Raw genomic sequence first — 9,232 nt, 5'->3', positions numbered from 1 at the left:
GTGTTACGGCAGAGAAATCTATCCTAAGTTGTTCAGCTGCCTCTCCTGATTACGGAAACACCCCACATGCCTTTTTTGTGGTTTTCTGGACATTACAGGGCACAAACGGGACCATGCGCGTTACGGATTCCAAACGTGAAATTTTCACATTTTGCTTTAGTAGACCTATGTTTCGTTTGGGCCTGTTTAGCACCCCCCCAATTATAAATACCCCCATAAAAGTATATATTTCTGTAATGCAGACAACCCAGAGTATCTCATCAAGAGCATTTGGACAATTTTCATGCAACCATTTGGCTGCCAATCACTGCCAAAGTCAGCCGTTGCTCTAATTTCGTGCACTTTTTTCACCAATACTTCTGTGTTGCTGAGGATTTTTGGCACAGGGTATGTGTTACGGCAGATAAATCCAGCCTAAAGTGTTCAGCCGCCTCTCCTGATTATGGAAATACCCCACATGCCTAGTTTTTTTTTTTTGTGGTTTTCTGGACATTACAGGGCATAAGTTGTAACGTGCCGGCAAACTGGACCATGGTGTGTGCTAAGCCAATGCTATCTATGAAGCAGCTTAGCAGTCCCACAGGAGAACATGTTCCCATAAAAGTATACATTTTTGGAAAGCGGTCTACCAGAGTATTTTACCAGGAGCATTTGGACAATTTTCATGCAACCATTTGGCTGCCAATCACTGCCAAAGTCAGCTGTTGCTCTAATTTCGTGCACTTTTTTCACCAACACTTCTGTGTTGCTTAGGATATTTTGCACATGGTATATGCTATGGCAGAGAAATCCAGCTTAAAGTGTTCATCCGCCTCTCCTGATTACGGAAATACCCCACATGCCTAGTTTTTTTTTGTGGTTTTCTGGACATTACAGGGCACCCACCAAACTAAACCCAAATTTTTGAAGATCGTGGGGAGGAAAGGGTTAATTTAGGGTAAGACAGGTATTTGGGTGGTTATGTACTGATTTTTTATTTTTATTTTTTTAACTGCAGCTCTGCACGATGCTCTGTCTCTCTCAGATGTAGGAGAGAGGCAGAGCATCTGCAGTAATGGTTACACGATCGCGGTGATTGGTCATCACAGCGATAGTGTGACGTTACTGCCGGATGTGTGGCACTGGGGAACTGCCCTGGGTGTGGGGCAGTCCCCCAAGGCTAATGACATACCGGAGGGAATGCCCGATCGCACGATCTAGAAAGACCCTGCACTCCTGAGAACTTCCGGATGACGTCAGTAGTGTAACTGTAACAGTTTACCGGCATTCGTGCCGGTAACTGCTACAGCTCCCTCATCGGAGTGATCGGGTAGCCCAGCAGCGTCTAGGCAGACCCTGCTGGGCTACCCCATCCTCCCGTGAACTTCCAGGTCACGTCACAATCGCGCTATCGGGCATTTCAATCTGTAACAGTTTTCCGGCTTTGTGCCGGAAGCTGTTACAGGAGATCGGGCAGCAGAAAGCCAGCGACGCTGGCTTCTGCTGCCAGGGGGGAGTCCAGGCTGTCAAAGGGCTAGATGTACCGGTACGTCCATAGGGGTTTCTTAATGGGTGTTTTTTGGACGTCCTGGTACGTCTATAGGGGATTGAAGGGGTTAAGGGTACTTTCAAAACAAACACATTGGACTTATGTTTAAAATTATGGGGCACATTCGAACCCAATCAAATCTTCCTGCTGACTGGACTGTTTCGTTGATTACCGTATTTGCTTGAATATAAGACGGGGTTTTTTTCCACAGAAAATGCTCTGAAAAATACCCCTCTTCTTATATTCAGGGTCGTCTTATAATCCGACCTCAAATCAGGGTCTGACTATAAGACTTGCTGCAGGGGACTTGGATCCACCTCTCTGGCAGCCAGTGAATGTCTGTGCGATGCGTGCAATGAACCTCTGCTGCTACCCGGCGCTTCTGACAGTACTTCTGTGATGGAGCGCTGGCATGACATAACCTGCCGGTGCTCAGTCATAGAGACCCCGGCGGAAGTGCCGGGTAGAAGTGGAGGTTGTCTATGCACAGCGTGCAGACATTCACCGGCTTCCCCCGCTAGACACCAGGGAGTCTGGGGATACATTGGTAAGTATGGGGGGGGCAGAGTGACATATAGGCAGGTATAAGGCATCTCTGGGGGGCAGAGTGGCAAGCCCAGGAGGCAGATGTTCATAACAGTGGGGCAGGTTGGCAAATAAAAGGAAATAAAAACAAGAATGCATTTTTCTCAATCATAGTTTTTATTTAATATGAAAAAAACTTACATTTACTCTCCCTATAGGGTAGTCTCATATTCAGGCTTTTTCTTTTTTTCCTGAATTAATATTTAAAATTTTTATTGGGGGGGGTCTTCTTTTAATCGAGCAAATACGATATTACGGTGATACAAATAACTTTTGTTCTTAACCCCAGCGTTCAAGCAATCCCTTTGGCTTGGCATTTTGTGTCCTATTACAATCGATATTTGGTGTGGAGGGGGGCATCTAGAATCAAGAAAAAAAAAAACCCTGAAATTATTCTCACCCTTACAACCACTATAGTCCCACAGCAATATATTTTGCTAAAAGTAATTATTCTCCTGGAAACACTTTTTTGCTAGTTGATCATGCTAAATAGGAACAAGGCAAACATTTGTAAAATGCTAGGTGATATTGGGTCTTGAGAAGATATGTACACCATAGAAACAAAACAACGCTTATTTTTAATGTCAAAGCTCCAGTACGGTCACATTGACAGGATGCCTGTTCTCTGTGTACAGGTAATGCCTGGGTGTGTTATTTCCTTTTCCCTGCCGAGATGTTTGTGTATTTAAGGCCTAGCAAGAGATAAGTCTGCAACCATGCTTAATCTTTTCCTCTTTTTAATGCAAGATAATGCTTAGGTATGCGTCTTAAGCCTTACACCGCACAAATGTGCATGGATCTCGTGTTCCTACATGTTCGTTTTTGAATTTGTTCCTTTTTTATGTTTATTTCCCATTTTTAAATGGCTGCTTTCCCAATAAAGGTAAAACTCTTTCCTGTCCAATTAAAATATATTGACAAAGCAATTCAGTAAGCACAAAGTGCTTCTGGAAATCCATTCTCTGACAAAGGGCTCGCCCGTTCTGTGATCATTTTGCTACTGGGTATAAGGGGTGCTGTCAGACAGAATGCCAGTGATTTTTCACAGGGGTTTTAACACTTAATTTGAGGTTGCTTAACAAAATGGTTTGTTTGTATTATTGTCATTGTAGTATTTTCCATTGTTCAGTAAAAGTGACACAATCATACAATGGAATCCAGTTATTCTGCAAATAGTTTAATGTTGTAGGTTTAATCTGAAATAATTGTAAAAACGAATAAAATAAATCGGCTTTGAATTACAGAGAAAACATATTTTAACCATAACTTTGTATAACCTGGACTCAATAAAAGTGCTGTATTTGTTTCATCAGCCTTCAGCATCTAAATAAGAAAATGCTAATTTAAAACTGATGAATATTCAACAAAAGAAAAGTGTAATCAACATAAATAATTTCATTAAACATATTATGCTAAGAAAATCTTTGTGGCACTATACTGCTTTGATTATGACTTGAAGAGATAAAAAAATCATGAAAAAATTAAAAGAATATTATAAAACAACTTAAATTATACTTTGCTATTCTCTATGTTAGAACTTTTTTTTTTGAGCAGGGAATGTATTGCCTAAATATACCATAACTGCAGGCAATAGAGACCTCTGGGTCTGCAAAAAAAAACCAAACAACAAAACAGTTGGTATGAAAACAAAACACACTTTAGTACAGTGCTATACTAGATTATATCTGTACTTCAATGCTTGTGATTGCTGCATGGCACCTTTTACATTTCATGCTGTCTATTTTACAAATCCATAGGGAGATTTTGCAGAATTTCTCCATTCAATTTTGCTGCAAATGGTAAAGGGCTTATCGCTTGCAGCAAAATGTCATGCAGGACATGTGTTCAGACGAACACATCTCTGAGCACATGATATATTCATCTCCAGCCAGCTGTAGCCCTCACGCGGTGATCGCTGTGGATAGGTGTCTGTTCAGACCTATGTGCGGATTTGTGGAATGGCCTCCCGTTGATTTCAACAGGAGTACCCTCCTGTCAATGACTGCTACAAACATCCAGTCACTGGCAAGAAATGTCAGAGCACGGCAGAGTAGGGCAACTTGCAGGTAAGGTAAATGCTTTACTTTATTTTTTATCTTCCACCAGATATGCCTTATACCCCCTATTTATCACTCTGCCCCCCAGATATGCCTCTTGTCCCCCTATATGCCACTCTGCCTCCAGAAAGCCCTTATACCCCCCCATATGCCACTCTAACTTTCCCCCGACTTACCACTGCATCCCTAGATTTCTCCCCGTGCTGCAGATTCCTTGGTGTGTAGTGGTCAAGGTCTGTGCGGTGCACGCAGGCAACTTCTGCTGCTGCTGCCGCCGGTACTTCCGGTGCTCATTCATAGAAGCCCCAGAGGAAGGTCATGTGATGCCGGCGCTCCATCATAGAAGCCCCGGCGGAAGTCCCAGCAGCAGTGGAGGTTGTCTGCTCTGAAAAAAAAACCTTGTCTTATAATCGAGCAAATATGGTACTTTCTTATATAGTAGGGTGGAGGGGGCAGGGACACCAAACTGTCTCTAACACTTTAAGAAAATTTCTTTTACACAAGACTTCCACTTCCTTTGGTTGCATGTGTGGTTAAAGACAACTATTGTCAAGATGCAACCTTGTAGCAACTATTGCTGTGTTTTGGCAGCTGCAGGATTTTGGTAACATTGAAAATCAAAGACTGTTTACTGTACTTGACAGCCCCACTAAGGAAAATGCATATTAAAGTGTGTTGTGAGTACTTTTTTTTTTTTTTTGAATAATGCATATTAAAGTACTTAAGACACAGATGCTGCAGCACTTCTGTGATCTGATAATTCTCGCCATTGATTGGCTAATTGAAAGGATCCCTGCCTGCTGAGCCAGAGCCTGGCCCTACTTACCCAGGTCAGTTATAATGATACAATGTTACTTTTAACAGGCTTTCACACTAAAAGACAATATAAATTGTACGCTTCTTACCATTATATGTATGTCACGTTAAATGATGTTGTCTTAAGATTTGTTGTATACAGAAGATTACATATGTATACTCCTTTTTTTGTAAAGAAAAAAAAAAAAAGACAACTGCTGCTGTAGGGTGCATGACCTTGACGAGGTAAGTGAAGGGGCTTCTGGTCTGACATGCTGGCAGTGGGGGATTACTATATTGCACGGAATTATTGTACGTTACTGTGCACCCCTTTATTGCTGTATTGCTGGTGGCAGGTCAAGCAGCCAGCAGAACTTGTTGAAGGGTGGCACAGGCTACATTCAAGCAGACATGACATGGGGCCCCCCCTCCAGGAAGCACCCTCCGGGCGGGAAGAAGTTTAGGAACTGTTGCCACAAGGGGACTGACCATTTTGACTGTGACAAAAGGTCCTTCGTGTTTGGGTCCTAATTTCTTTGTAGAGCAGGCCAGACAGAAGTGCTGGGTTGAAAGCCACACCTTGTCACCCACATTATAAGCTGGAAGGTCTTGTCTTCATAGTATTTATATGACTATTGGGTCTTGGGTAGGATGTCCTGTAATACAGAGAAAGTGTGTGATAGTTCATGAATGTGAAGAGAGGAAACTGGCACATTGATGGGAATGGTTGAACCAGGAAATGTCATGGGGTAAAAGCCACATAATGCATAAAAGGGTGACATCAAAATGGACCTGTGCAAACTATGGTTGTACACAAACTCTGCAAGAGGCAGGACGGAGACCAATCATCTTGGAGGTATATGATGAAGCATCAAAACTATTGCTCAACAGTCTAGTTCGTTCGCTCTATTCGGCTGTTAGTTTGGGGTTGAAAAGCAGTTGACAGGGTTGGTTGTCTTTGTATGCCCTTGAAAAATGTGGCCAAAAATGGCATATAAGTAACGTGCCTCTGACGTCGACAATGTTATCGGGTAAGGCATGGAGTTGAAATGTTTTTTAATAGAAGGTGGCTAGTCGGTAGTGAAGTCCATAGACATGCTGGCCTATTTTCTAGTTGGGACAGGAAGTTGTTGTAGCAGGCCTGTTGATTGTGTATGTGATCCTTTGACACAGGCACATGTGCCACAGGGGGATACATACCGGATTACTTTAGTGTTTAAGCCTGGCCACTAAAAGCGTCTTTGTATAAGTTCCTTCTTTTTCTAAACACCCCCATGTCCTACTATAGGAGTATTCTGGTGTGCCTGGAACATAGCTCCTATGCTTGGGCAGGCAAAACCCACGCTTTGGCTTATTGCTGTATAGAGACAGAGGAGGAGTCTTGCAGGATTACAATTTCATTCGATAATGGACCCGAGACTGCAATAAAATGGTGGGGTTGTAGTATGGGTGCTAACTTCACCTTGGAGGAGAGTGTCTGGTGTGAAGTCTGCTTTATTGTTATGGAAACCTGCTGTTTGTGGATTGTGGCCAGTTTAAGATGACTGTTTTTGGGATCCATCTCAGATTGGTTTGGGGAAATCATGAATCCCAGGAATTCCACAGTGGACACCTCAGACACATTTTGTATGATTTTGTCTATAAGTTGTCTTGTTAACCACTAACATCGAGCTTACATGGGTGTGGTGGTACTCCAGACTGGAGGAACAGATAAGGATTAACACATGCTCTGAAAATGTTAACAAAATGCTGGAAGTTGACAGGGCCATTGCAGGGGCCGTACGGCATTACGGTGTACACAAAATGTCCACTCGTCGCCCAACTCGTATGCCCTCTGATCAATCTTTGTGACAGTCCATTAGTTCTGATATCGGGTTAAGTAGGTATTTATTTTTGACGGTTATTTTGTTCAGTTTCTCGCAGTCGATGCAGGGGAGCAAACCACCTTTGTTTTTCTTCTGACGTGGAAGATACTGGACACTGCAGGTGAGGTGGGCTGACATATGAACCCTTTGACAAGATTGTTATCAATTTAGTCTTTCGGCACCTTAAGCTGGGGTTCAGACAGGGGATATATCTAGCCTTATAGAATAGGGGCCCTGGGTAACAGGACAATGGGACATTCTTAGTCTGTGAAAAGAGAGGGGCTGAGGTTTTACCCCTTCACAAACACATGAGCAAAGGCCTGGTATGCTATAGATATAGACAGTATGAATATATTCATGCTCAGACAGGCGTCTGACTGATTCTACATAAAGAAAGCACCCACATCACAATTGGTTTCTCAGTCCACTGTAAGGAGAGGGAAACAGGTGAGGGTAGCTTGAGTTTAGGAAGTCTGATGGTCATAGACAAGTAGAGTTGCTCACCTTCTGATGTGTGTTACTTGGCCATACAGTTTCAAACCATATGCCCAGACTTACCACAGTACAGACGCAGGTTAAAGGGTCCTCTACGTTTTTTCCCCCTCTTTGGACAATAGTCCCTGGGCTACACTTATTTGCATGGGTTCTTCTAGTGCATGTTAGGGGTAGGTAAAGAGGCAGCTTGGTGGCATGGATGACTGTATGTGAGGGACTGGTGGACATCGCATTGTGTTCCAGGCGCTGTCTTTTAGCTGTATGTCTGGAAGGATGGTATGTTCTAAAGAGGATGGCGTTCCCACTCTAGCAAGCTCATGCTTGAGCAACTCTGATAGTCCATCTCTTAATTGATGCAGAAGGGTTGGCTCGTTCCAGGTCCTCTCAATGGCTAATCACCTGAAGTCAATTATGTCTTCCACAGGACACTGACCTTGTTTCAAGATGCAAAGCAAGATTGTAGCAGAAGTCACTCTGTGGGGGTCATAGTATAGTGAGTCTATTGCCTGGCGAAACAAATCCCAAGAGTCCCAGATGGGGCTGTTAGAGCAAAGTTCACAAAGACACACTCTCCTGAGCAAGGAGGGGAAGGGCAGGTCACATTGTATAGGGAACTGACAGTTACACAAATTGGGTTATTGTTTTACAGCATATTGTTTCAATACAAATACACATGTAAGATGGCATGAGCACTGACGGCATAATCCAACTTTCATCTTTAGTTGAACCGAACTTTTCTGGAAACCTGTAACACTGTTAGGTCACAGTGCAGCCAGTTACCATAAGTACGGGAGAATTAATAACAATGTCTGCTAAAAAGAAGGAAACCTCCAAATTTTGCTCTACTAATTGGGGATGTTGCTGCAAAATAGTGTACAAGTTTGGCAAGTGTAATTTGCAAATCATCTTATTGTGTTTAACTAAAGAACTATTTATTTTTCTTGGAAGGAACATTCACTGGTCAAAACTTGGCATACTAAGTGTTTTCTTCACTGTGAGTTTACAGGGAAGTTGTGGTAAACTTAGAAAAGGAAACGGTAGGTGTCATGTGACAGAGAAGTTTTAGTTACTATTTTTGTTGTAACTGCCACAAATATTGCATACATAGGACCAAAGTGCTATATACATATATGTATGTATGGTGGGAGTTCCCTTTTGAGCATTTCAAATCACAAAAGGCCAATTGGCCCTTGGATAATGGTTAATGAAATTGGCAAAATATTCAAGAAATCTCACTAGTTTAACTGTCCATTATTCACTAGTCAGTTCACTAGTCACTTCCTAATGCATAATACAGTCAGTTAGAAATGTTTGTGTTGACCATATGTAGGCAGCAAACCCCAGGCATTGTCTATAAACTCCCATGTTTACTATGAAAATGGCAGCTCTCTATTTTTTCTCCACTACCATTAGTTTTTAAAGATCTGGGAATAATTCTGGTGAGTGCTTAGTTTCCTTTCTGCTGGACAACACAGTACGTGAACCAAGTGTTCTGAAATGCTTAGACTTGGTCTCACCAAAGTTTTTTTAAACCAAATCTAGTACTCATCCTATAGAGTCAGAGCTATGTTAAAAAAAAAAAAAAAAACTAACAAAACAGCATTGGTCTGATCTATTGGTGAACTAGCCCTCAAGAGCACTAGATAGGCTTCATACAAGAGGAAATGTGTGTGTCTGTGGTTGTTCACAGTTGTGGAATTTAACCACCACTTCAGCACTTCAACCTTGTAATGGACCTGTTTTTCACATTTGCTTCTATTTTGAAGTCACATATCCGTTTCAAGGATTTTTGTATGATGTGTAAACATCTAACGTGCTAGCAGATAACTATTTAAACAAAGGACTAAATAGAAATGTTGGGTATAAGAAAATAATATGGAAGAGTTGAGCAGAGAGTTAATTCTCAG

This window comes from Sceloporus occidentalis, unplaced genomic scaffold, assembly GCF_023333645.1.
Source record: "Sceloporus occidentalis isolate IW3139 unplaced genomic scaffold, rSceOcc1.0.p SCAF_40, whole genome shotgun sequence".
In the NCBI taxonomy this organism is placed as follows: domain Eukaryota; kingdom Metazoa; phylum Chordata; class Lepidosauria; order Squamata; family Phrynosomatidae; genus Sceloporus; species Sceloporus occidentalis.
This window is presented reverse-complemented; position numbering follows the sequence as displayed.